Genomic DNA, 26,052 nt, shown 5'->3' on the forward strand with positions numbered 1-26,052 from the left:
CCCTCAAGTTCAGGCACATGGGCCTTGATTCCTCTAAGGCTGGACCAGAATAATGAAGACCCCCTTCCGCCAAACAAGCTTGCACTGGGTACAAGCAACAGCAGTCCAGTGCTGGGGGAGGGGCCAGGGTGCAGAAAGAGATCCTTCTGCAGTGTAGGTGTGCAGAGCGCCAAAAGCTAAGCGTGGAGTGGGAACGTAGAGTAACCCCTCCAACCCCCGGGCACCACACTGCACACAGCACGGGGCCACCACCGCTGGAGGGCACCAACCGAAACAACACACCCCGACCCACACTGCTCCTGCCTGGGTTGCCTCAAACCCACACCCTAACCCAACAAGAGACACGCCCATTTCTGGGCAGGATACTTTTTCCCTCAGCCCCCACTGTTCTTCCACAGACAATGTCTGACATTTAATCAAAAATTATGAGACTCAGAAAAAAGCAAGGAAAACAACCCAGTGTCAACAAATAAAGCACCCGATAGAACTAGATCCAGAGATGCTAAGTTGTTGCAACTGCCAGACAGAAAATTTAAGTAACTCCAATTCTTATGTTGAAGCATCTAGTGGAAAAGGTGGACAACGTGGATGAAAAGATGGAGAACTACAGCAGAGAAATGGAAGCTATAAGAAAGGCTCAAATGGACACATAAGGAATAATAAACATGCCTTCGGAGGCGACAGATTCTTTGACTGGCTCATCAGTGGAATTGACAGCACTGAGGAAAAAACTCAGTGAACAGGAAGATAGGCCAATGGACAGTACCCAGTATGAAACACAGAAAGAAAAAATAAAACAAAACAGTCTCTAAAACCGTCAGGCAATAGCGAGCAGCCTAACATATAGACAGGTGGGGTCACAGAGTAAACAGGGGCAGAGAACAGGTGAAAAAATGTATAAAGAAACAAATGACAGAGGACTGTTCAAAATTAATAAAACATGGGACTTTCCTGGTGGAGCGTTGGTTAAGCATCTGCCTGCCAATGCAGGGGACACGGGGTCGAGCCCTGGTCCAGGAAGATCCCATGTGCCACGGTGCAACTAAGCCTGTGTGCCACAACTACAGGGCCTGTGCTCTAGAGCGCACGAGCCACAACTACTGAGCCCGTGAGCCACAACTACAGGGCCTGTGCTCTAGAGCGCACGAGCCACAACTACTGAGCCCATGAGCCACAACTACTGAGCCCGAGCGCCTAGGGCCCATGCTTCACAACAATGAGAAGCCCATGCACCGCAACGAAGAGTAGCCCCCGCTCGCCACAACTAGAGAAAGCCTGCGCGCAGCAACAAAGACCCAACGCTGTCAAAAGTAAAATTAATTAATTAAAAAAAAACCCCAAAAGCAAACAACACAAAATAGAAAATAATAAGTCCTGGTGAAGATGCGGATAAATCGGAGCCCCTGTGTACTGTTGGTGAGGATGTAAAATGGTCCAGCTGCCTTGGCCAACAGTCGGGCAGTTCCGCACACAGCAGGATACACTACCCACCAACAGCAGAACGTGTAGCGCTTTCAAGTGCACGCAAAGCGTTCATCCAGACAATCTCTATACGGGGCAATAAAACAAATCGCAACAAAGCTAAAAGAACTGAAACGATTCAAAGTAGGTTCTCCAGCCCCAAAGAAATTGAACTAGAAATATATAACACAAAGATACCAAGGAAAAATGGAAATACTTGGAAATTTTAAAAACACACTTCTAAATAACCCATAGGTGGAAGAAGAAATTAGAAGGAAATTAGAAAAATATTTTGAACTGAATGAAAATAAAAACATGATATATCAAAACATTTTGGACACAACTAAAGTGGTAAGAGAGAAAAATTATGACAGTAAATGCTTGTATTAGAAAATAATAACTATCTCCAATCATAGTCTAATCCTAGTGTAAACTTCCATTTTAAAAACATAGAAAAATTACAATAAAGTAAATGCAAAGTAAGCAGAATAGAAATAATAAGGATGTTAGTAGGAATCAATAAATTTGAAGACAGATACACAAGAGAAAAAATTAATGAAAGGGTTTTTGAAAATAATAATACTGACCAATCTCTGCAAAGACTGATCAGGAGAAAAAGAGAGACAGAGAGAAGACCACTGCACACCTATTGGAATGGCTAAAACAAGGAGCCTGCCCACACCAAGCGTTGGCGAGGGTGAGGGAGACCGGGACCTCTCAGACATGCTGGTGGGAATGCAAATGGTTCAACCACTTTGGAAAACACTTTGGTAGTTTCTTAAAAAGTTAAACACACACCTACAATATCATCCAGCCTGGGTGTCTGCCCAAGGGGAGTGGAAGCATGTGTCTGTACAGAGATTTGCACAGGAATGCTCCTAGTAGCTTCCTTTGTAATAGAAAAACGTGGAAGCAACCCAAAATCCAGGCGCCAAACTAGGGTACATCCATACAATGGAATACTGCTCAGCAAAAAAAGTAATAATAATAAACTATTGATACATGCAACAATAAATCTCAAAACAATTATGCGGAGTGGAAAAGGTCAGATCTAAATAGAAACATACTATATATAATTGCATTTAAATGCAATTCTAGAAAATATAAACTAGTCTATAATGACAGAAACAGATCAGTGGTTGCCTGGCGACATGGTGCGTTGTCAGGGGGAATAGGAAGGAAGGGATGCAAAGACGAAAGAAAACTTCAGCTGTGATGGTCATGTTCACCATCTTGACTGTGGAGACGGCTTGGCAGGCGTATACATGTCAAAACTTACCCTATTTAACCATTAAAAAAAGAAGTTTCAAAGCCATAGATAATATGCTGATTGGTGGTTTTGGTATCACTGATGAGGCAGGTTAACTGGTGTGGTTCTTTTGGAAAGCAATATGATGATAGGAAATTTTAAATCTTAAAAGTGCTGCTAACTTTTAACCTAGGAATTTCATATCTCGGATTCTATCCCAAAGAGGTCATTCTAAATACAGAGAAAACTTTACGCTCAGAAATGTTCAATGCTGTGTTATTTATAATAGTGAAAACCTGAAAAGAACCTCAATACCTATGAATTAAGCTGCTGCACAAGGAAATATCATGCTTAATAAGAATTACTCTAAAAGGGAAAATGAGTATCTCATGTAAGGGGAAGAGACAGAAAACAAAACTGTAATTGATAGGATGATCATAAAAATGTAAAAAAAACAAAAAAGGAAAAGGAAGATATTCCAAAATTTTAATAATTTGCCTTGTGGGTAATAATTTACCTTGGAAGAATGTGATTATTTTTTATCTTTTTTCTTTTCTAGATATTTTTAAAGTTCCCATAATGAGAATGTATTTGTTTTATGAAACTAAAAAAAACAAAACTGTTTCATAGGGATTTATCCATTGGTGGTACAGTGGCTATGACTCCAAGCTCCCAATGCAGGGGCCCTGGGCTCGATCCTGGTCGGGGAACTAGATCCCACACACGAGCCGCAACTAAGGAGCCCACGTGCTGCAACTAAGGAGCAGGCGAGCTGCAACTAAGGAGCCTGCCTGCTGCAACTCGGACCCGGTGCAACCAAATAAAGAAATAAATATTAAAAAACAAAACCACAGGGCTTCCCTGGTGGCGCAGTGGTTGAGAATCTGCCTGCCGATGCAGGGGACACGGGTTCGAGCCCTGGTCTGGGAAGATCCCACATGCCGTGAAGCACCTGGGCCCGTGAGCCACAACTACTGAGCCTGCGCGTCTGGAGCCTGTGCTCCGCAACAAGAGAGGCCGCGACAGTGAGAGGCCCTTGCACCGCGATGAAGGGTGGCCCCTGCTCGCCAGAACTAGAGAAAGCCCTCGCACAGAAACGAAGACCCAACACAGCCAAAAATAAATAAATAAAAAAAATTAAAAAACAAACAAACAAAAAAACTAAACAAAACCACGAAGCCTGTTTCATAAAGAAAACACAGCCGATGGTCTTCTGGAGCTCAGAAGGCATCACTGTCCCACCAGGGCCCTGAGCGGCGGTTCAGGCTTGTGACGGGGCGGATGCTGGGTGGCCTGGGGGCTCCCCGGATGGGGAGGAAACCACTCCTCCCTCGTCAGTGGAAGGTGTGGACCTGGTGCCTGTGTTTCTGAGCCTTGCCTGTCACAGAAGAAGCCGCCTCCTCTGTCTTCTCCAGGTTTTCTCAGCAAATATTACAACCGCCCCAGCCTGGTACCATGACGCCACCGCGACGAGGAAGCCCGCGTGGGGCTCCGGGGCTCTTCCTAAATTAAAGTAACAGCCCTGAAAGTGTGGAAAGGCAGGCGCTGAGGCCAGCTTCAGAGCTGGGTTCCCCTTCCTTTGGACGAACAGGAACATAACAATGAATGAATGAAGGGATGAAAGCCAGTGGAAGGTCTTCTAGGCTAGGCAGCTCCGCTTCACAGAGCAGAGGCGATGCATGGGAATCAGTGGTCGAAAGAGTTTAGAAAGCAGTAGGGCAGTAAGAAGCACTTTCAGAGGGTGACAGCCCTGTCTAGACCGGCGATTCCGGCTGGATACACCCACGGGGGGCGGGGGGACGCACTACAATGGCACGTCATCAGTGGGCCGTCGGCGGCTGGCCGGGTCCCTCTCTGGGGCGCTGGGCAGGCTGTGGACTCTCCAGTTGGCTGAGACTGTCCCCCCACCCCCGTGTCCCATGGGGCCTGATCCCACAGAGGCCCCCGTGGAGAAGCGGCAGCAATGGGCTTGGTGAACCACGCCGAGTCCCTGCCTCTCTGTCTGGTAAACGCCGCCAGAAGGTCCTTCTGGCCTTGGGTTTTGCCTTTTCTGCCCTGAGATCAGAGCACAGTACAAGCCAATTCTGCTTTTTAATAAAACTCTGAAGTGCAGGCATCAGCTACACCACCAGGGGGCCTGCCCTCGGATGAACCTCAGACTAAACGTGCAAAACCGCGGCAACGCCCCTCTGTGCTTTAGAAATAGTCCAACTCTTCCTGAACGGAGTCCATCTCCGGAAGACAAACGACCTACAGAAAGGTCTGTCTGGGGGGACCTCAGCATGAATGTGACGGGTTCCAACGCCCTTCCTGTTCCCATCGTCCAGGGAGTGCCGGAGCTCAGATGACATCCAGTAGCATGACGCGGACACACGCCCCTCGGGACCACCAGCCTCCTCCCCCGGCCTTGTCCCCCTGCCCCCGTGCCCACCGCCCACCACCGGCGGACGCGCACACAGCGTTCTCCCAGGCAGGAAGGCCCGGGTGGTTCTTCAAAGCCAAAGTCACACTGGGTCAACCAACCACCAGGGAGGCAGAGCTCTAGGAAAGGCAGCGGCTCAGAGAGACGACGTCAGCTCACAGGGCACGGAAGACGCCCCTCGGGGTGGGGTAACGCTCACCTAGCAGGGAGCTGCTGACGGGTGCAGCTGCAACCTCAACATCACCTGCCCACATTGCATGAAGTTTACCTGAATCCACGAGGGCTCTCGGCCTTGAACCTTCCGGGCCTCCCTGTCGAGTCCCAGCCTCCATCCTGAGTGGGGCAGGAGCCCCTGTGTGGAACGCCTTCCCTCCGCCAGGCCTGGGCTTCGCTTTGAGCCAGGCTGCCCCTGACCCCATCCTCTGTGGCTCTGGTGTGGTTTCCCACGACTCCCCCCCGTCCACCACCTGTCGGCTGTGCCGCGTGGAAAGCGACGACCACGGGTCCGTCCTCAGGTGTCCGCCTGAGGTGTCTAAGGGGCGGCAAGTACCAGCCCAGCGCCCGAGGGCCTCGCGAGCACCCGACAGGGCAGGCCTGTGGAGGGTGGGGGCAGGGCGGGCAGCACGTGGGCCTGGGGCTCTGAAGCACAGCTGGCCATGGGGTGCGGGACCCACAGCCGGCGCCTCTGAGGCAGAAAATGCACCTGCTCGAAGGAGGAAGACTGGGGATGACAGCCTCAAAAAGAGGTACTGTCGCTGTGGCCCGAGTCCTGGACTTTCCCAATCCTGTGCTGGACAGGGCTGTTTCAGGGTCTGAGTGGAAACGTAACATCGCCACCCACTTCACATCTGGTTTGATTGTCTGGAAACTAAGGAGCAGGGAAAACCAAAAGGATGTGGCATCTGCCCGGAATGGGATCCCCGGTTCACAGGAGCCCACGGTCCAGATGAGCCGCCAAGAGCGTCGGCAGGACGCTCACGCTTCTCTCGCGGCAGCGAGTTCCACGATCCGGGGGCTGACGCGGAGCTCTTCCTTCTTCCCCAGCTCCCTGGCCACGGGACTGCCACCCGGCTGGCCCCATATTGTCAGGTAGGATCTCAAGGTGGTGGGTCTTCCCGGGGTCGTCTGCCGGGTAACAGGACCGAGTCAGGTGCATGTGGCGCTTGGATTTAACAGGTGAGCCCTCAAAGCATCCCAAGGAAAGGGGCTTAGATACGGACGCACACGGGCCTCGGCTAGGAGTGAACGCACCATCCTCTGCGCATTCATCTACTTTCTGAAATCCCCAGAGCAGCTCGTGTGAAGGCCGGCCTTCCGCTGGCAATGCTGTAGAGAGAAACGGAAGCCACGCCATGGCCAGCTCTCCTTTTCTGCTGTGCTGCGCCCCTCGGGAACTAGGCTAGAATTTACAACTGATCTGTTCAAAGGCTTAGATCTCCTGAGAATATCCTCAAATCTACAACTTGGGTTTTGAACCAACGGCAACAGTATTTACAGCTGTAGCCCCACTTACACAGCTTCCCAGGGAGCCGCATTCACAACTCAATACACATCAAAACAGTTTACGTTTGACCAAATTCCCTGTGATGCTCTTCCCACCAAACCCTGCCAGCCCCAATCAACCTCTGACTTTCTCTGAACTGGAGACACCGAGGCACAATATGCAGTAACACCCGCTTCTTTCAAGGAAAAACGTTGGAAATCAGATAATAAGCTGTAACACTTGAGTTCCTGGCGTGAGAAGCAATGTCAACGGACAGACTGTGATTCTTGATTAAGTTTTAAAGAGAAGACAGCATCCCTCCAAAGGGCAGGAGGGAGCCGTGAACACACCTGTTATTGAAAAAGAAAACAGGGCCCAGGAACCCCCTTCACCCCACCCCAGCCAGGACGAGGGAGCCGGCGGGGCCTCCCAGCTGTGCCCGGGGTGCTCGCCGCACCCAGCACTAAGGGCGGGCACAGCCAGCATCCCTCCACCCCACAGCTGCCATGAGGACAGCCTCCAGCTCTGAGCGTGGATCAAAGAAACCCCGTGTTTAAGAAGAGAAGCCTAGTGCCCTGAGGGAGCAGGCCCAGCCCTCCCCCAAAAGCACTCGGGAGCACAAACGTACAAAAGGCAGATGGAACACTTTCTTCCGTGATGCCCTCTGCACAGGTAAGATAACATATCCCCTCCCCCGCCCCTGTGAACTTTCCGGCTACATCTGTGCGCACACTGAATGCAGAAGCCAATTCAAATGGGATAAACCCCTGCAAAAAGCCCTCAGGCCCAGCTGAACACAGCAGAGCCCTGCAGCGTCCGAAAGCGAAGCACTTACGCCCGGAGCTCCTCCGCCTTCATCTGGCCCTGGGAAGCGCTCTCAGCTCCTCGGCGCTCAGCCCGGCTTGTGCAATCAGCTCTGAGGGTTCTGTGACTCAGCAAAGCGCTCAGCTCCTCTTTTCAGATGGAATTTACCACAAGGTGACTACATCCAGGGGGAGGGGCCAGCTCCCGGCCGTTTCTAAGCAGGATCGCTAAGCTCTCTGGAGCTGGAGCCGGAGCTTGGAGATGCTACCCGCGCAGAGGGGCCAGCTCCCGGCCGTTTCTAAGCAGGATCGCTAAGCTCTCTGGAGCTGGAGCCGGAGCTTGGAGATGCTACCCGCGCACAGGGCGTGCTCCATTCAGAGGCTGTGGGGATGACGCGGGCGGGGCCGGGGGGAAGCGATGCCATGTAGATGGGAATCTGAAAGCGGCTTTTCTCTGTGCTCACACGGGAGGGAAACCTGGACTCGGCTGGTCTGGCCACATCCTCCAGGAAAAGGCAAGTGAAGGTCGGACAGGTGATGCTGACGGCTCTGCCCACGACGCTCCCCTCCGTGTCCGGCACTGCAGGACGGCACTCTGGCCCCTTTCCCTTAGAGAATCCCCTCTGGATCCATGTAGCTATAAGGTCAGTAATGTGAACTTCCACTTCAAGGGTATTTTTGTTTTAATGGTGAGGTGATAGAAGGCATTAGTATCCATTAAACTCTGAAGAATGAAAACACAGAAATGAATCAAACACGGCCAGCACGAGTGTGACAGACGAGCGCACGAGCTCGCCCTCCGTCATTTCAGCCATATTCCGTAATGACCCTGTTCCGGAGAAGCAAAGTGCAACCTCGCCGGTGCTCTAGAAAAGGCAGGTTCTCCGTGGCTTCCAAGCTGCAGGGCACTCAGAGTCCAGCTGCTCTGACTGGTCAAGGAGACAGGACTGGGGTGCAGGGGGCTTGCACACACTGCCCTGCAGGACAGACGCTGAGGCCGCACGGGAGTGTGGGAACCGAGGTCCCACGAGACCAGGACATTTGCCCACGATCACCCCACTGGCAGGGGCTGGAGCCGGGATGCAAACTGGGGATGGGGAGAGGGCTGCGGCTCTGGAGACCAAGATCCAAACCCTGCAAGGGGCACGCCTGGGCCCTGACACGAGAACGCCCCCACCCTGTGTGGTCTGCTCAGGCCCCACGCCTGGCCCCATCTCAGGGCAGCTCCACGCAGGTGAGAGGGAGACAGCAGGTGGTGACCCTTTGAAAGTGCGTGTGCTTTAACCCGGAAACGTGGCTTCTGAGAATGTATCCTGAGGAAGTGATATCGTATTGGCGTTTGTACAGGTTGTATTTAGCAGATACATTTATAGCACTTAGCCTGTGCCAGGCACTGCTCTGAGCACCTTAAATAAAACTCAGTTAAGGATAATTATGACAACGTTGCCCATAACACACCAGTGAACAACTGGAAGCCTCCTAAATGTCCAACAGGTATTTACAGAAACAAGGGACACACGTGAACCCCAACACAACGGCGCTCTTTAACGTGGCATGAGTGTACGTACTGACACGGAGACACATAAACAACACAGTGTTAAGCTTTTTAAAAGCCAGCTGTAAAATGTGTATGGTATGACTTCATTTCCATTTTTAAAAGCAAGCGTGTGAACTAAAGACAGACACACAGACCAACGGACTCGAATAGGGAGCTCGCATACGTGGTCAAATCATTTTTGACAAGGGTGCCAAGACCACTCATTAGAGAAAGGATAGACTTTTCAACAAAGGGTGCTGGGAAAACTGGCTATCCACATGCAAAAGGATGAAGTTGGACCTTACCTCGCACCATATACAAAAATTAACTCGAAACAGAGCAGGGACCTAAATGTAAGACCTAAAACAATAAAACTTTTAGAAGAAAATATAGGACAAAAGCTTCACGACATTGGACTTTAAAATGATTTCTTGGACACCAAAGGCACAGGTAACAAAAGAAAAAAATGGACAAATTGAACTTCATGAAAATTTTCAAAAATCTGTGCATCAAAAGACACTATCCACAGAGTAGAAAGGCAACTCGCAAAATGGGAGAACATATTTGCAAATCAAATCTGATAAGGGATCAGTATCTAGAATATAGAGAGAACTCCTAAAACTCAACAACAAAAACACAACTAGATTAAAAAATGGGCAAAGGACTTGCATAGACATTTCTTCAAAGAAGACAAAAAGCCAATAAGCACGTGAAAAGATGCTCAACATCACGAATCATCAGGGAAATGCAACCAGACACCACCTCACGCCCATCAGGATGGCCACTAAAAACACATAAAGCAGACACGACGGTGCCGGCGCGGACGTGGAGAAACGAGACGCCTGTGCGCTTGGGGCAGGGACGTAAGGTGCCGCAGTCTTTTTGTGCGTGGACATAGTACAGTCCTCCACTTACTTAGGACTTTTTTTTTTTTTTTTTTTTTTGCGGTACACGGGCGGGCCTCTCACTGCTGTGGCTTCTCCTGTTGCGGAGCACAGGCTCCGGACGCGCAGGCTCAGTAGTTGTGGCTCACGGGCCCAGCCGCTCCGCGGCATGTGGGATCTTCCCGGACCGGGCCACGAACCCGTGTCCCCTGCATCGGCAGGCGGACTCTCAACCACTGCGCCACCAGGGGAGCCCACTTAAGGCTTTTTAAAGTGTCTTTCAAGGAAGCTGTATCATTTTCTCCAACAGGTTTTGCACAACTTTTGACACACTTATCCCTTGGGTGCCAAGTATTTGCACTCCTATCATGAAAGGCATTTGTGTGTTAGTGTCACTGTCGTCACATAACCAGCAGGACGAGGGCTGATAGGAACACCTGATTCTTTTATATTGACCTTGTGCCAGCAACGTGCTGAAACTTCATTTGTTCCAATAGTTGTTCATTTCTACATTCTCTTGAGAAGGGCAGTTTTGTCTCTTCCTTTCCCATCTTCATACTTTCACACTGTTTCTCCCACGTTCCTGTGCTGGGTGCGACCTCCATACACTGTTAAGGAGAAGTAATGATATTTGCATCTTCCTCTTGTGTTCTTTCTTGAGGAGAAGGGCTTGGTCCCCCATCACGTACCACATTGCCGCAGGATTCTGGTAGGTTCCCTTTATCAGGTTAAAGAATGTATCCGCGTTGCAAATTTGCTAAGCGCACAGTTTGTTTTTAAATTGTGAATGGGTATCGCAATTTATCAAACGCTTTTCCTGCATCTGTTCGAATAATCGCAGTGTTTTCTCCCCGTCCTTCCGGAGCTGGCCGGTGTCTGCTTCCGTCCCACCCCACCCCAGGATCACCTGCCTGGACCCATCTTTCCATTCCTCCTGACTGGGCCTCAAACGAGGGAGAGGCACAGACCTGGCTCTTCCAACTCTCCCTAAAATGTTTTCCGCAGCCGAAGGGAGCAGACAGAGACACGGTCCCCGGTCACCTCTTGGTGCTGGTGGGTGCTACGGTCCATGCTCAGGAGGGGTCTGAGCACTGCGCCAGGGCCGAGTCCCAGTTCCTCCAGCAAAGTCGTGCCTCCTCTTTCCTATCCCACGTGGGCATGAAGGTGCGGGCCCCTGGCCCTGGGACAGCAGCCCTCCTCCCACCAGTAGCCACAGCCCATGGCTCCCAGCTTGGCCGGGAGAGCGGGAAGGGGCAGGGGGCAGCCTTCTCTTCTGACTCCCAGATCCATTCTCCCTCCCTCCTTTCTCTCCCTCTCCCTCCCTCCCACCCTCCCCTGTAAAATGAGCCGGGGAGAATTCCGGTTACTTCCATCCTGCATTCTAGGGCGTGTGGGAAGGAGAGAGTCTCTATCTTTGTTGGCTGTCTCGCCAGCAACTCCATTTACTTCTTAAGCAGCAGCTCTACCCTGACACAAAAAGCTTTAAAAAAATGTCCACTTCCCAATACCCTCTGGTTCTCCAGGTAAAGTCAGCTTTCTCCTGGAATCTGAGCCCCGTGCGTGAGCCCGGCAGGAAGAGTGGATGCACGGGCAGTGGTGGAGCCTGGGAACCCCGGCCGGGCCCCTGCTCCGAGCCGCAGCTCCGACTGCCCACCTGCCTCTGCCCTGCGGCAAACTTGCGACCGCCACGCCCATCCTGAGGCCCCTCTTGCAGCTTCCTGGAGACCGCGCAGCTCCAGTGCCATCCTTGAGGTCAGACCCCCTGAGGGGCTGCCCTCCAGGCCTGGGGAGGGGACAGCGCAGACCCACTGGGAGGGACAGACACGGAGGCCGGAGCCCCTTGCTTCCTCCCCAGGACAGCTTGATCACCCGCTTGTGGCCGTAGTTACCGCGTACAACACCGGCTTTCCTTCAAAATACATGAACATTGGTGTTTTCAAGGTCCCTCCTGACCTGGACAGGTGACCATTCACACCTTCATCCTCAGTAAACCTCCCTCCAGGAAGGAGGAAGACCTGGCCAATCTCAGCTCACATCAAGGCGAGACGCACCCTCCGCGGGCCCAGGGTGAGCCAGGGGACGCTTCACCCAGGCCACCACCCGGCCCGCTCCTGGGACGCCGACCTCTCTGTTCGCCGGGCCCCAGAGCACCAGACGCCTCCAGAAGAGAGCTGGCTGGGAAAGAAGGGCTCTGCCCCCTCCTGCGGGGAAGTCCAGCAGAACCAAAGAATGTTCTAGCACGGGCACCGCAGCTGAGCCATGACACGAGACAGAAGCTGGGTCGTCTGGAGCTGGACCGGTGGCTCGTCGGTGGAATTCAGGGCTGAAGTTCTGCTTCCAAGCGCTCCTCCCATCGGGACCAAACATGTCTTTCCAGCAACCTGTGTGTCCCCGCCCCACTGCTTCACGTGGCTGGTTTTATGAGTCCTTCCACACACGCCTCCACATAAAAACCCATGTGACACACGGAGCACGCAAGGAGGACGGCAGGGAGCATCTCTGCGGCTTCACCTGTGGGTCCAGCGTCTCTGAGCGTCGCCTCCTGAGCGCGTGTGGGGCGCCTCCGTCCCCGGGGAGGCAGCGCCCTTGCTCGCTGACCTGAGCCTCGCCGCCCTCCGCCCTCACGAGGCCACGCACACCGCGCACCTGGGGCCCCGGCACACCTGTGCCCTCCCTGCAGGTAACACAACCCGGGGCGTTAACTCGTTCCAGAGTCCCTGTCAAGCGCAACATCAGAAATTAACTCCTCGGCCCCCAGTTTGCATTTCACCCACAGATGCTGAGCAGATCCTTCACCAGGTGGAAGCAGCCTTGCACCTGAAATCATTCCCAATCTGCACCCAGGCCCTGACCACGCCCACAGGCCTGCTGCTCTCACAAGGGTCCGAATCCCATCGTCAGCAGACCACGAGGTGCACTCGCCGTCACGCAGCCCCAAGGCACCTGCGTTGGGCCCTCAATCAATAACCTGGGAAGGGTGGAGGCGGGGCTCACACGCAGGTGCTAGGATGGAACCCCTACCTGGCCCAGAGCGGCCCGCAGCGTGGTCCTCCTGCTGGGGCGCCACGCGACCCCCTCCCTGTGCTGCAGGTCCTCCACCAACCCGTGCGCTGAACACAGCACCACTGTGCTCGGCGCTAATGGGCGCGTTTGTCCGAAGCCACGGGAAAGAATAGGCGCATTCAGGCCGGTCAGTGAGGTGGGCGTTTGTCCCAGGCTGGAACCGGACAGAACGCCCTTTTCATGGGATTAAAAACACAGGACACAGCTGCCCTTGTTCCCGCCATGGGTGCCCAGCCCCAGGGCCCACAACCGGCCGCGTGAGGAAGAGGGAGAGACGGCCTCGTGTGAGGCCACAGACAGGCCGGGGAGGCCACACGCAATGGCCGGGAGGGTGAGTGCCAGCTCACCGTGCCAGCGGGGGTGCGAGTGCTGTGCTCTGTCCCCTCTGTCCTGAGACAAGCCAGCGAGGCAGCGTCCGGGCGACGCGGGGTTCCTGCTGCATGCATGTCCCTCTGTCCATCCTCCCGCAGCTCGGCTCCAGGGGGGTCCACCCAGAAGTGTGCACAGCAGTGACCAGCTGCCAGCAGCCCCCATGTGGTGCCCCTGCGCGCCCCTTCCCTGGCTGTCCTTCCCGGCCCTTCCTGTTCCCTGGGATCCCTTCTAAAATACACGCCCCACACACGGCCCTGTCCCGGGGCTGCCTTGGGGGGGGAGGATCTCATCCCAGAGAGCTGGTTCCAGCCGCGGCTGTGGACGGCAGCCTCGGGGGGATTCTGGCACCCAGGGTGGGATTCTGGAGCCCGGGGTGGGATTCTGGAAGTGGCTTGCTCATCATCCAGCAGGGCAAGTGCCCCACTGCTGGTGGACACGGGCCCTCGGGTGCAGCAGCCTCATTGGTGGTGGATGGTGACAAGGGGCGGTGGGTGGTGGGAACAGCAGGGTCACTGCAGGCACTGTGCAGTTAGCCAGCAAGGTGGCTTTGCACAGAGGAAACGACAGGTGGACAAGTGGATAAAGAAGATGTGGTTTATATATATACATATGATGGGATACCACTCAGCCGTGAAAAGATGGGCACAACTGAAACACAACTGGGAGCTGGTGCTCACAAGGCAGAAACCATGGGGGAGGAATTTGCCTCGTCACCGGTCACCAGCTCTAAGACACGTCCCAGACCCCCGGCCCACGTGATGACGGGGTATCGCCACCAGGATCAGGAATAAACGGCCCCCAGTGCCTCCCCAGAGGCCCGCAGCTGTCGACCACAGTGACCCCCGGGGGAGGCTGCGGATGTGGGGTCTGAGGGGACCCTGACACCAAAGGACCCTGAACGCCATCCTGGGTCCCCAGGTGCAGAGCCATGACGGGCATCCTCGGCAGCCACGAAGCCTGTGTGACAGGTTCCTGGATGGAGGAGCAGGCCGGCCATTTGGGAAGGTCAATCAGAGGCCTGGGATGCCCCCAGCCCCGCCACAATGGGCAACCAGAGGGGAAGTCAGCACCAGAGGTGGGCCCGCTGTGCCACGTGATTCGCCTCGACGGCCCCCTCGGTCACACCAAGGGTCGTGAGCACCTGAGACGTGGCCGGGCGGGGTCTCCAGCGAGCTGGATGCAGTCTGCTCACCGACAGTCGGCCAAGCCTGGGAGCTGACACATGGCTGCTGACCTGGCCCGAGCCTTCTTCCTAAACCCCACCGCAGCGGGGGTCCATGCCATCTGCTCCCGCAGGAGGGGCAGCAGCGGTCCTTCGGGGCCTCGCCCAAGGCTGGGCTTCCCTCCTGCTCTCCCCATGGTGGACACTTTGGGACCTTCTCTCCTGACGGCCCTCAGACCAGCTCACGTCCACTGTCTCGCAGGCAGCATGCTGGTGGGCCCGGCAGACGCCGCGAAGGCCCCAGCATCCTACACGCGTGCGGGGGAAGGGGGGTGGGATCCCCACCGCTGCTCCGGTGCCGGCGAATGGCGGTTTCACTGCATGTCCCTGAATCCCGTTTGCACTTAAAGGCATCACCTTCTTGCCGCACAACGTGATATCCCAAATCCGACAGAACCCGCTGCAGAAGGGGGGCACCCATGTACCTTAACCCGACATCAAGAGACCCTGAGAAGACCGTCAATAGATCAAAACTTAGTGCTGAGAAAATACAGGACTGACTGATGCGTGAGAGACCCATTCCACAGATGCCAAAGAACGCCGCGGAAAACTGTACCGACCAGCCCAATGCTGACTTGCGTTTATGCAGCGGAGCGGCCTGGTCACACACCCTCGGAGAGACTGGCGTCCTCGGGCATGGAAGGGCCTCTGTCCCAATCTGCCAGGGACCACGGCAGCCTCCCAGAGTCCCATTCGTCTTAGCAGCCCCCCTGCCCACCCCCCGGGCTGGGAGCGCCTTCTGTCTGCAGGCTGCCCTGCTGAAGCCTGAGAGCTTATGCAAAGTCAGGTGGAAAGCTGGAGGAAGCGTCCCGGAAGGAGGCGTGGAAATAGGTCACTGCACAGTGACGCCCCCGTGGACGCCCCTCCAGCAGCCCGCCTCCCTCCACACGCTGCCAGGCTCAACCAGAGTCTCTCCTCCCAGACAGGAGCCTCCAGCCTGCACCACCTGCTCTGTGAAGCCCCTGTGCCCTCGGGGATCTGCCCCCCTTCTAGCCCCTGACCGCATGCAGGCGGGGGACCCCGGCTCCAGGGGATGAGGCCCAGGTCGGACATACGCTGCACGGAGGGATTCTCCCCAATTCAGAGAGCTTTTAGCTACAGGAACTGCCGTGCGGCCAAGGCCTGAAGAGTCAGCCCATTTCAGGGCAGCAACCTGGAACATCTGCTCTCGCGTCGCGAGCGGCGGGGACCAGCCTGGGGGTCTGTGAATGGGCTCTGGCCCAGCCGGGCACCGACCACGGGCTCGGTCCTCCGAGCGCTGCACGCGGCAGAGGAAGCAGGGCCGGTCCGGAACGGCTCCTGGGGAAGAGCCATCAGCAGAACTGCATTTTTTACTGTATCTGCTGCTTTTGCTTCTTTGCTTTGCTTTGTGGCCACGCTGCACGGCTTGCGGGATCTTAGTTCCCCAGCCAGGGATCGAACCCGTGACCCCTGCAGTGGAAGCACGCAGTCTCCTAACCACTGGACGGCCAGGAAAGTCCCTTTATCGGCTGCTTTTCAAAGAAGTGTCCTTTTGTTGTTTTTTTTATACGAGTTCCTCTCCCTTGTTACAGGGAAGGACGGGTGCGGGCAGCACACAGTCTGGCTGGTCTTTGCACACGCGCGTGGGCAGAGCCCGGCCATGTGCTGAGAGTCGCGTGAACACAGTTGGTGGCATCAGTAGGAAGACCCTATCCCTCCCGCTTCTCCCCAAGGACCACAGTCACCGGGTCGGGCCCCCTCCCAGGTTGCGAGTCTGCTCTCTGAGGGCTCTCGTGAGGTTGGCAGGGGTACAGACACTTAAGTTCTAGAGGGTTCTCTACACGAGGAGCAGGGGAGGGCGGCCCATAGTTGCGATTGACTGAACCAAGCGTGGACCCAGCGAGCAGCCGGGCGTGCCCCGCCGTCACCCCGAGAGCCCGGCCAGCGGCACCCGCTCTTCAGAGCACACACCTGGGCTCCGGAGGTGAGAGAAGAGGCCCGGAGCCACCTTGGCCACGAGGAGCGAGGCCGGACTGGACTCAGATGCTCGCGCTCGAGCCAGGCTTTGAAAAGACAGACACTGACTGCCCACAAACAAGCAGGCGACACTGGCCAAGGACCATCAGCCAGGGCGCTGCCGACCCACTGCTGCAGCCGACGGCGCCCGGCGGAAAATTCAGCTTGAATTACGAGCACGTGCTACGGAGAGTCAGGGAGAGAGGCAGGTGCCATCCCACCAGGGGATGTTGGCACAAGACGAGGCGGAGGGGTCTGAGGGCCGGGACCCCAAGGGGAGAAGGCCAGTTGCTGGGTCCCTCAATGCCCCAGTGTCGGGCGGCACAAGGGACCGCATGGGCTGCAGACCCTGGCGGGAGAGAACAAGGGAGCAGCTCGCTCCCCTCCTGCAGACCCGGGTCCCAAGTTCAGACGGTATTAAAAAAAAAAAAAGTGAGGGTTTCCCTGGTGGCGCAGCGGTTGAGAGTCCGCCTGCCGATGCCGGGGACACGGGTTCGTGCCCCGGTCTGGGAAGATCCCACATGCCGCGGAGTGGCTGGGCCCGTGAGCCATGGCCGCTGAGCCTGCGTGTCCGGAGCCTGTGCTCCGCAACGGGAGAGGCCACAGCAGTGAGAGGCCCGCGTAATGCAAAAAAAAAAAGAAAAAAGAAAAAGTGAAGCCAGAGTGGGCATTAATTAAAAGCAAGGTGGGCAGTTCACGGCTCGGACCTGCCGGTGGCACACCAGCTTGCTGACCGCAGGTGCGCTCACCTTCCTTCCATCTGCTTCCAGACTTGACGTCATCACGGCCTGTGGGCTTCTTGGCAAAGGCTGCTTTAATTCCCTCCCAGATCTTGCCAAAAAAAAAAAGATGTTGGATTTTAATTGATTCACGCCACTTCGCAAGCCAACTGCCCTGAGCACTGCTTCGCAAGACGAGTCGCCCCCGTGCGCGTGGCCTGTGGGGACAGCCGTGCAACCTCTGCACGACACCCTGCGGACGTGCTCACCGATGCACCACCCCCGCTGAAGAGAGAACCCGCGTCAACCTCCCAGTTAAGAGTCCAACCTGCGCAACTGCTGCTCTGGCTCCAGGAGAAACAGAACGAACTAAATAGACACCAGCAGTCCCAAGAAATCTGCCCCAGCGAGCCTCAAAGCAGCCAACGCCCTGCAACACACCCAGAGGGTCCGCCTGCCTTCCTCGGGGGAACGTGGGGTGCAGGACCCTCGGAGGACCTGGCCCGGGAGCTGGGAGTGAGGGGCGCGGCCTGCTTCCCACGGTGCCGTCTAGGGTGCTGCCCTTTCTCAACTCTCTTCCCGACTTCAGCTCCCTGACCCCACCTGAGTGGATGCTGCAGCCAGCCCTGCCTCTACCTGACTCACAGCTGGCTTTGGGTGTCGGCTCTGCAGGGCTTCTGCGCTCATCGGGCTGCACGCTGGTGGCTCTGTCTGGACTCATCCACGCCCCGCCGGCCCAGTCAGCTCGACAACTCATCCGCCCTGTGTCCACCAGCTCTCTAACCGCTGGCAGGGCCTCCCGCGTTGGCCTGAGCCCCTGGGATGAGAGGTACCAGAAACATTAACCGAGAAGCTCTTCCCTGAGCTTGTCCACAGAGGAAGCTCCCTGGTGACTTGCCCCGCATGCCCTCACTTCTAAGATTCTTGGTGGACAGGGTGACCAGGAGAGAGAGAGGTGTCCAGCCTTTCCCAGGCATGCCCCTCACATGAACTGAACCCTCCCCAGAAACGCTGCTAGTTTCTCCAAGCTGTGGTTGGCACTGGCGCTGGCACTGGGATGAGAAGTTGTTTTAGGGTGTGGACACCTCATTCCACATCCTCTTGCAAGTTCACAGGGTTAGGTTCCCTGGTCCACCTGTGGTCATTCCAACTATGGCCTTGAACTCGTGACAATGTGGCCTCAAGGCTGCAGCCCCACTTTAAGGCGGCTTCTTGTGCTCACTGCCCCACCCTGGACGGAAACCAACATCTCCAAACCATCTGCAATGCTCCATGGGAGCGAAGAAGAGTTTCAGAATTCCTTTTCAGGTAACGGTGGGCTGGTTGGGTCAGAACTCACTCACTCACCTCCCAACTAAAGGCAACAAAGATGCTGAGACGCCACAGTCCCGGGACCGCCTGGACGAGAGATAGCACATTATGGAAAAACTAAGGCAGCCTTTGCCTAAAGCCAACACCTCCTGGGGACAAGACGGGACGGCGTACTTGCTCCAGTGGGGAGTTCCACCAGTTACCCTCCTGGGGCTAAGCTAGGACCAAAGGGCTGACCCTCGGGGGCTATTCAGCTGTGCTCACCCCCACTGCATCCACCACCCCACTCCACGGGGCTGCAGAGAGAGCTGCCGTGAAGGCAGCAGCCCCAGGAAGCCCAGCCCTGAGGAGTGCGCACACCAGCCGGTCCTAGCGCAGCAGGAGCCCAGAGGGGAACAAGGGCCTCCGGGCAGAGGAGGGGTCTGGAGTGGTTCCCAGCCAGGTGCCCCAGCTGCCCGGCAGGCGTGAGTGTGACCCTCTCCTAGAAGAGCACAGTCACCCGAGGTCTCAGGGAAACCCACAGACAGTTGTTCAAGGACAGCTAATGACAGCAGGGAGGGCGGGGGACGCGGCGACGGAGAAGGGGCCAAGTTTACAAAACAGAGAGAGACCCGCACAGACCTCAGCGCAGGGGACGCGGCAACGGAGAAGGGGCCAAGTTTACAAAACAGAGAGAGACCCGCACAGACCTCAGCGCAGAATTAACCACACCGACCACAGAACAGCAACCCTGGCTGGGTTTCAAATAGGCTTTACTTTGGGGGGCAGCTTTGGGTTCACAGCACATCTGAGCAGAGGCCCCAGAGACCCCTTCTCCCCCCTCCCCACGGTCTGGTTCTATTGTTTTTAAAGAAATAAGTTAGAAGCTTGAAAACAACTTCATGGAGTAGAAAACGACAAGACGGAGTATCTTAAACATGAATAAAACAGAGAGCACTTTAGAGAAACAAATATAGTAACTGGAGTTAAGACACAATGGACACCTCGTAGCATAAGACTGAACTAGTGACTGGAAGATGACACAGAAAACATGACCCAGAAATGAGCATAGAAAAGGCAGCACACAAGAAGGAGAGGCGAGCGAGGCAGAGATAAGAGAGGGGAGCGAGGCAGAGGCAGGATGGGAAGGGCTCTCAGAAGGAAAAACGAGGGCAAAACGTGGACGCAAGATTTGCAGATGCGACTGAGAATTCTCTGAAACTGATGAAAGACAACCGTCCAAAGATTCAAAGTAAGTCAAACTCTAGACGCATCATAATGAAACCTGAGGAAAAACGAAACAGAGGCAAAGAGAAAATAATAAAATCTGCCGGAGGAATAAGAGCTTACGTTCAAAGGAAGGACGGTTAGACTAACGACTAACTTCTCATCAGAACAGCAGAGCCGTAAGACAACGGAATAAAGGAGTAAACGCACTTTAAAAAGTACCTGCCGAAGAGGAATTCAAGCCCGAGTCAGAGCAGAGTCCACCCTCATTCTTGAAAGGAAGACATTTTCAGACCCCCCCAAAAAGAAAAAAGGAACCGAGAGAGTGGATGCCAGGACTGAACAGAGGAAACTAAAGGATTCGCCTCAGGCAGAGGGGAACGGTTCTAAAGGGACCTGAGAGGCCAGAAGAACACGGAGAGGCCGCAAAAGTGCTAAATATCTGAGGAACTAGAAAAAACAAATGAGTGTAAAGAACTAACAACGATCTCTAGTGGTGTTACAAAGTAAACAAGTTAGAAACAAAATGCCAAACAAGGAAACATAAAAGTTAGGAGAGGGAGAAACTGATGGAGAGTATCCCAAGTCCTTGTATTACCTGGGAGGAGGGTTCTGGTTCACTGCAGCCTTGAAAAGTTAATTTTGCCTGCTGTTTTTTGTTTTGTTTTGTTTTTTGTGGTACGCGGGCCTCTCACTGCTGTGGCCTCTCCCGTTGCGGAGCAGAGGCTCCGGACGTGCAGGCTCAGCGGCCATGGCTCACGGGCCCAGCCACTCCGCGGCATGTGGGATCTTCCCGGACCGGGGCACGAACCCGTGTCCCCTGCATCGGCAGGCGGACTCTCAACCACTGCGCCACCAGGGAAGCCCTGTCTGCTGTTTTTTAGTGATGGTCATGAAGATGACAGAAAATGGAATATGCGATGTTTAAATAGAAGAGGAGAGGAAAACCTCAGTCAATGCAGACGAAGGCAAGAAAGAAGAAAAGGGCGCAACAAATAGGAAGCAGAAAATGAAAGAGATTTCAACCCAAATACATCAATGGAGCCATTAAGTGGAAATTAAGAAATAGACTTCTGAGCTGGAGGCGAAATGGCTGTCATCATTCTTGAACCTCCCCAAATTTCCTCTCAATACTAAACGGAGCCACCAGAAAAGTAAAACAAAAACCAAACTAAAAACATCTTCCACAAAAAGATGACAAAGCGCTGCCTCCCTTCCGATCACTACTACCTGCCGGCTTAGAACAACCGTCTTGCTTCACTGGGGTTGTGTGGTCAGAAAGGTGCGCAAAGCTTAGCGGGAGGCTCACTCCTGCCCCAGGTGGTGTCTGGAGCGGCTGCACCCCAGCTGGGCTCCTGCTCTCACTCCCTGGGTTCTGGGGGTTCTGCTTTGGGCGGGGGCTGGGAGCTCAGGATCCCTCAGCCTCTTACCTACGGGGGCTGTGCCGTCACAGTGGGCATCCCCAAAGCGAGCCTGCCGGGAGGTCTCTGCAGAGGCTAACTGCTTCCTGACATCCAGCCCCGGGCCTCACAGCATCACCACTAAACCCCACAAAGGAGCCCAGACTCCAGAGGAGGGACTTTGCAGCCAGCTTCACTCTGCCAGCCACTACTTCCAAACCACCACCACCAAACCCCTAAGAAACCGTGCAGGAGCTGGTGAGCGTGGGAAAAAGGATGTGTGATGGTTCTGAGAACTGGGAACTCAGAAACCACTAGCAAGTGTGCACCTCAAAACGGAGTGGTCCCCCCTGAGATGGAGGCTTGGTGGGATAAACGCGTATGTGACTTTGCATGGGAAAAACAACAACAACAAAAGAAAACCCCACCATAAGCAAAGTTCAATGATAAATGACAAAATAGAGAAAACATATGCAACTTATATCATAGGTCAAAGGCTAATATATAATGAACTTCCGAAAATTGAGAAGAAAAAAGCCAAACAACCCCAGAGAAGAAAGAAAAGAATGGGCAAGACTTATGAATAAACTGTTCACACAAAACACAATGCAAAAAGCCTTTAAATACATGAAAAGATGCTCAACTTCACTCCTGGTAAGAGAAATGCAAATAAAAATACACTGAATTTACCGTTTCTCCCCTACCTGGCAAACCCCCAAAAGTTTGACAACATTGTCTGTTGGCAAGGCTGTGAGAAGCAGGCTCTCATGCGCTGCTGGTAGAATGCCACACGATAGTGCAACTCCTGGGGAGGGGATTTTGGCAATATATAGCAAAAGTACACAGTCATTTTCCTTTTGGCCTAGAAATCCCACTTCTAAGAACCTAGTCAAAGATATACTTGAAAATATATAAAAAGCATGCGTGCACGAGGATATTCAACTGGAGACAATCCAAATGTTCGTGGACAGAGAGCTCGTCGGGGAATGCTAGGCAGCTGAGGACAAGAATGAGGGCAATCTCTGCACAGCGATGCTGAGACCTGGTACTAAGTGAGCACAATGAACGGTACAACGGGCTCATAGCAGGTTCCCCTTCCCCTAAGACGGCACAGGGCAAGTGGAAATACACATGCATTTGCCTATATTACTGTTAAGTAGAAACATAAATCAAAAACTACTTTAAAAATATTACCAAGAGAGGAGGGAGAAGAGGGTTAAAAAGACAAAGATGGGGTTTCCCTGGTGGTGCAGTGGTTGGGGGTCCGCCTGCCGATACAAGGGGACACGGGTTCGTGCCCCGGTCCGGGAAGATCCCACAGGCTGCGGAGCGGCTGGGCCCGTGAGCCATGGCCGCTGAGCCTGCGCGTCCGGAGCCTGTGCTCTGCAACGGGAGAGGCCACAACAGTGAGAGGCTCACGTACCGCAAAAAAAAAAAAAAAAAAGAAATCAAACTTTTTTTTTACTAACCATACTCTCTTAACACATCGATATTATTTTGAAACTAATAGAATAAAGCAAAGAAGTAATCTTATGAACATCTTAGGAGCCAAGAATCTCAGCCTAAGAGAAAGAGATGGACATATAAAAATAAAGAAATCATTATCTATAGTCTTAAATTCGAATTAAAATTTTCAGTATAAAATCATGATGCATTTTCTCTTAAAATTGTTTCCAGTGCTGTCCTCTGAAAATACACAGAGTCGAGAGCAATGCAGAAGCCATGAGTTCCGCTAGCACCCAGCCGTGTGGGGCTTCAGATAACATTTCCCCAAAAAGACCTGGAGCTCCCGGGGCAAGTGGCGATTCCAGCCTCTGCAGGACATGGGCCAGCTGAGCCTCTCAGACCAGAACACGAGGAGGCTGTCCAACACTACTGGGGTCCTGTCAGAAGGGCACAGGGAGAATGTGCAGGAGAAGACGGCTGGGACGTGGAGGAGGGCACGTTTCTTTGACAAGACACACAAAAAGAAATAACCGCACACACACACACACACACACACACACACACACACACACACACACAAAACCTGATCAATTGGACTTTCTCAAAATGCAAAATTTCTGCTCATCCAAAGGTCCACTTTAGAAATGAATAAGCGAGACACAGATGGGGAGAAAATAGTCGCAAGACCTACCTGACAAAGAGCTGGCATCTAGGATATATAAAGAACACCTACAGCTCAATCATAATAAGACAAACAACCCAATAAAAATAGGCAAAAGATATGAACACGCGCCTCACAAAAGGAAACATACAAACGCCCAACAAAGATGTGCTCAATGTATTAGTACCGAGGGAAACGGAAGGGAAAACCACAAAGAGCTGCGACCACACACTCCCCAGTGAGACTAGAGTGAAAAAGATCAAACGCCAGTGCTGGCCGCACTTGGAGCAGCTGGAATTTTCATACCAAATGGTGTGGCCATCTGGGGGGAAGTTCTGACAGTTTCTTATAAAACAAGACACACCTACTCTGTGACCTAGCAGCTTCACCCCTAGGAATTTCCATAAGAAATGAAGACAAACAGACTTGGACAAGAATGTTCCTCAGGGAGATAATGCAGCTGTACAGGAATCAAGTCCCCCCAAAATCTCCTCGCTAAATTCCACAAAAGAATTTCACGACATCAAAGATTCTTTGCCAAACTACACCCTTGGCATTACTTGAAGACAGAGTAGCAGAACCTCCAAGTAACCGCGAGTAAAGGGAGAAAAACCAGCAAATCCCGGGACCACCATCATTCACGCCCCCACCCAGCCCCTCCCAGCCCCACCCAGCCCCTCCCAGCCCCCACCCAGCCCCACCCAGCCCCTCCCAGCCCCCACCCAGCCCCACCCAGCCCCCACCCAGCCCCTCCCAGCCCCACCCAGCGCCAGGAGGACAGACGGGGCTGGCGTGGATTAGTGGATGGTACTGGAAAGATGGAAGCCACTTTCAACACGGAACCCCTTCCTGACTGCAGGAAGGGAGCTCACAGAACTACAAGGCCCAGACCCCATCAGAGGGCACGGCACGGCTAAGAGAGCAGATCTTACATGTTCTCACCACAGAAAACAAATGGTAACTATAACAGGATGGGGACAGTAGCTATTACTATGGTGGGAATCATTTTCAATTTATAAATGCATCAAATCAAGAGGTTGTACAGCATACATGGACACAATTTTATGTGCTGATTAATCTTGATACAGAAGGTGGACGTCAGGGTGGGCTGGGGAGGGCAGACATATGATGTAAAGACAGATAAAGGGCCAAGTGAGCTATTCAAAGTTAACAGACTCAAGTTAAGAGGCCAGAGTGATGTGAAAGGACAGCATGATTTGAAAGGTCAGCTTTCCAAACACAGAGCTTCTGAGGAGAAAAAGGGGAAAAAGGAAGAGAGAAACTCCTATTAGTAACCAGGTAAAGAAAGAGAAAAGAAGAAAAAAGAAACGCAGTCTTCAAGACAAAGACCCCCATCACCACAGCACACACACAACTCACTAAAACATCTGGACGTCCCCAGGATGACACAAAAGGGGGCCATTAAGCTAGGAATCTTGTAAAACACCCCAAAATCATAAATACAAACAAAAGAAAAGAAAGTCCACAGGAGACTACTGGAGAAAATCAGGAAACAAAATTTCACATAAAAGAATTGGTACAACTTCCCCCAGTTTAAAAGCAACCTGAAGCAGGAGAAAACTAAATCCATACAGAATTAAGCATCTTCAAACAGCCATCTGAGGGTGTGTAAAGCCACCCTGAATTAGAAATTCAAACACTAAAGTGAACCAAAAGTGGGGAAAAGTGAAAAGACAGGTGATCAAATTCACAGAAGAGGAGAAGGAGAAGAAGAAGAAGGAGAAGGAGAAGGAGAAAGCCATAAATGAGAGATAGGGTATAAGGTGCCCAAGGAAGGATAAACTTAAATGAAAATCTAATAAGGAGCATCGAAGATTGAAGACCAGGCCAGGAGACACCAAGAGAAGGGAGTGACATAAAGAAACAGTAAAGAGTCAGAGAGAAAGAAGGGAAGATGAGCAGAGGAGGGATAGTATTCATATCTTCAGGATCTCTAAAGAAGAAAAACAAAGCAATGGCACAAACAAAGCTAATATTTAAAGCTATAATCCACGGAAACTTTCCATATACAGAAAAAGACCTGAATCTGCACATCTCAAAAGGCCCACTGGGTACCTAGAAAAACAAATCCAGGCCAATCAACTCTGAAACATCCCTAGTAAAACTATAAGATTCCAGAGATAAAGATAAAATCCTCAAGGCCTCCAGGCAAAAACAACAGAGTCAAAAGAACGACACTAGCATCAGATGTTTAAAACCAACACAGAAGCAAGGAAATGGTGGAAAACATTAAAAAACAAACAAACAAACAAAAACTCAGTGAAAGAAACCACAAACCAAGGAGTTTTGGAACCAGCCAAGCCTGGAACATCCTGTAGTTCCAGAAAGTAAGACAATGAGAAAAAAAATACTTTAACTTAAGAGAAAGAAAAGATGGGCTTGCTGAGAGAGTCCAGCAGCAGCCTGAGGTTGTCCCTGAAGCCAGCGCTGGAACCATCTGCTGGACAAAATATTGTTACCACTGGATTCTAACCCTTGGAGCAAAGCCATCATTCATGTGTCCCTACAGATAGGAACAAAAAATCAACTAAATGCATGAGGAGAGGACACGCCTTTCCCTTCCAGGAGAATTCCACAGCAATGAAAAAGGAAAGGACAAGGGAGGCCTGACAGCAAACACCACAGTAATAACGCAGATGCAAGATGTGCGAGACACCGGCACTGGTGAGTGAGGATTCAGGGAAAGGAAGGATGGCCACTTCACACGGAGAAAGCATCGAGGCAGCCCTACATCACTGTCAACGAGCCGTGTGGACACGGCGACTTCCTGACGCAGTTCGTGAAGACAGGCACATGGGCGCTGGTGGGGGCGGCA

The 26,052-nt window shown here is 53.1% G+C and overlaps 1 protein-coding gene across 17 annotated transcripts in view; it reads right to left on the bottom strand.

Moving 5' to 3' along the window:
* Window positions 1–26,052, bottom strand: part of JAKMIP3 (Janus kinase and microtubule interacting protein 3) — a 109,016-nt gene that overhangs the window by 79,382 nt on the left and 3,582 nt on the right. The gene's annotated exons all lie outside the window — the stretch shown is intronic.

This window comes from Tursiops truncatus, chromosome 16 (assembly GCF_011762595.2).
Source record: "Tursiops truncatus isolate mTurTru1 chromosome 16, mTurTru1.mat.Y, whole genome shotgun sequence".
Taxonomy (NCBI): domain Eukaryota; kingdom Metazoa; phylum Chordata; class Mammalia; order Artiodactyla; family Delphinidae; genus Tursiops; species Tursiops truncatus.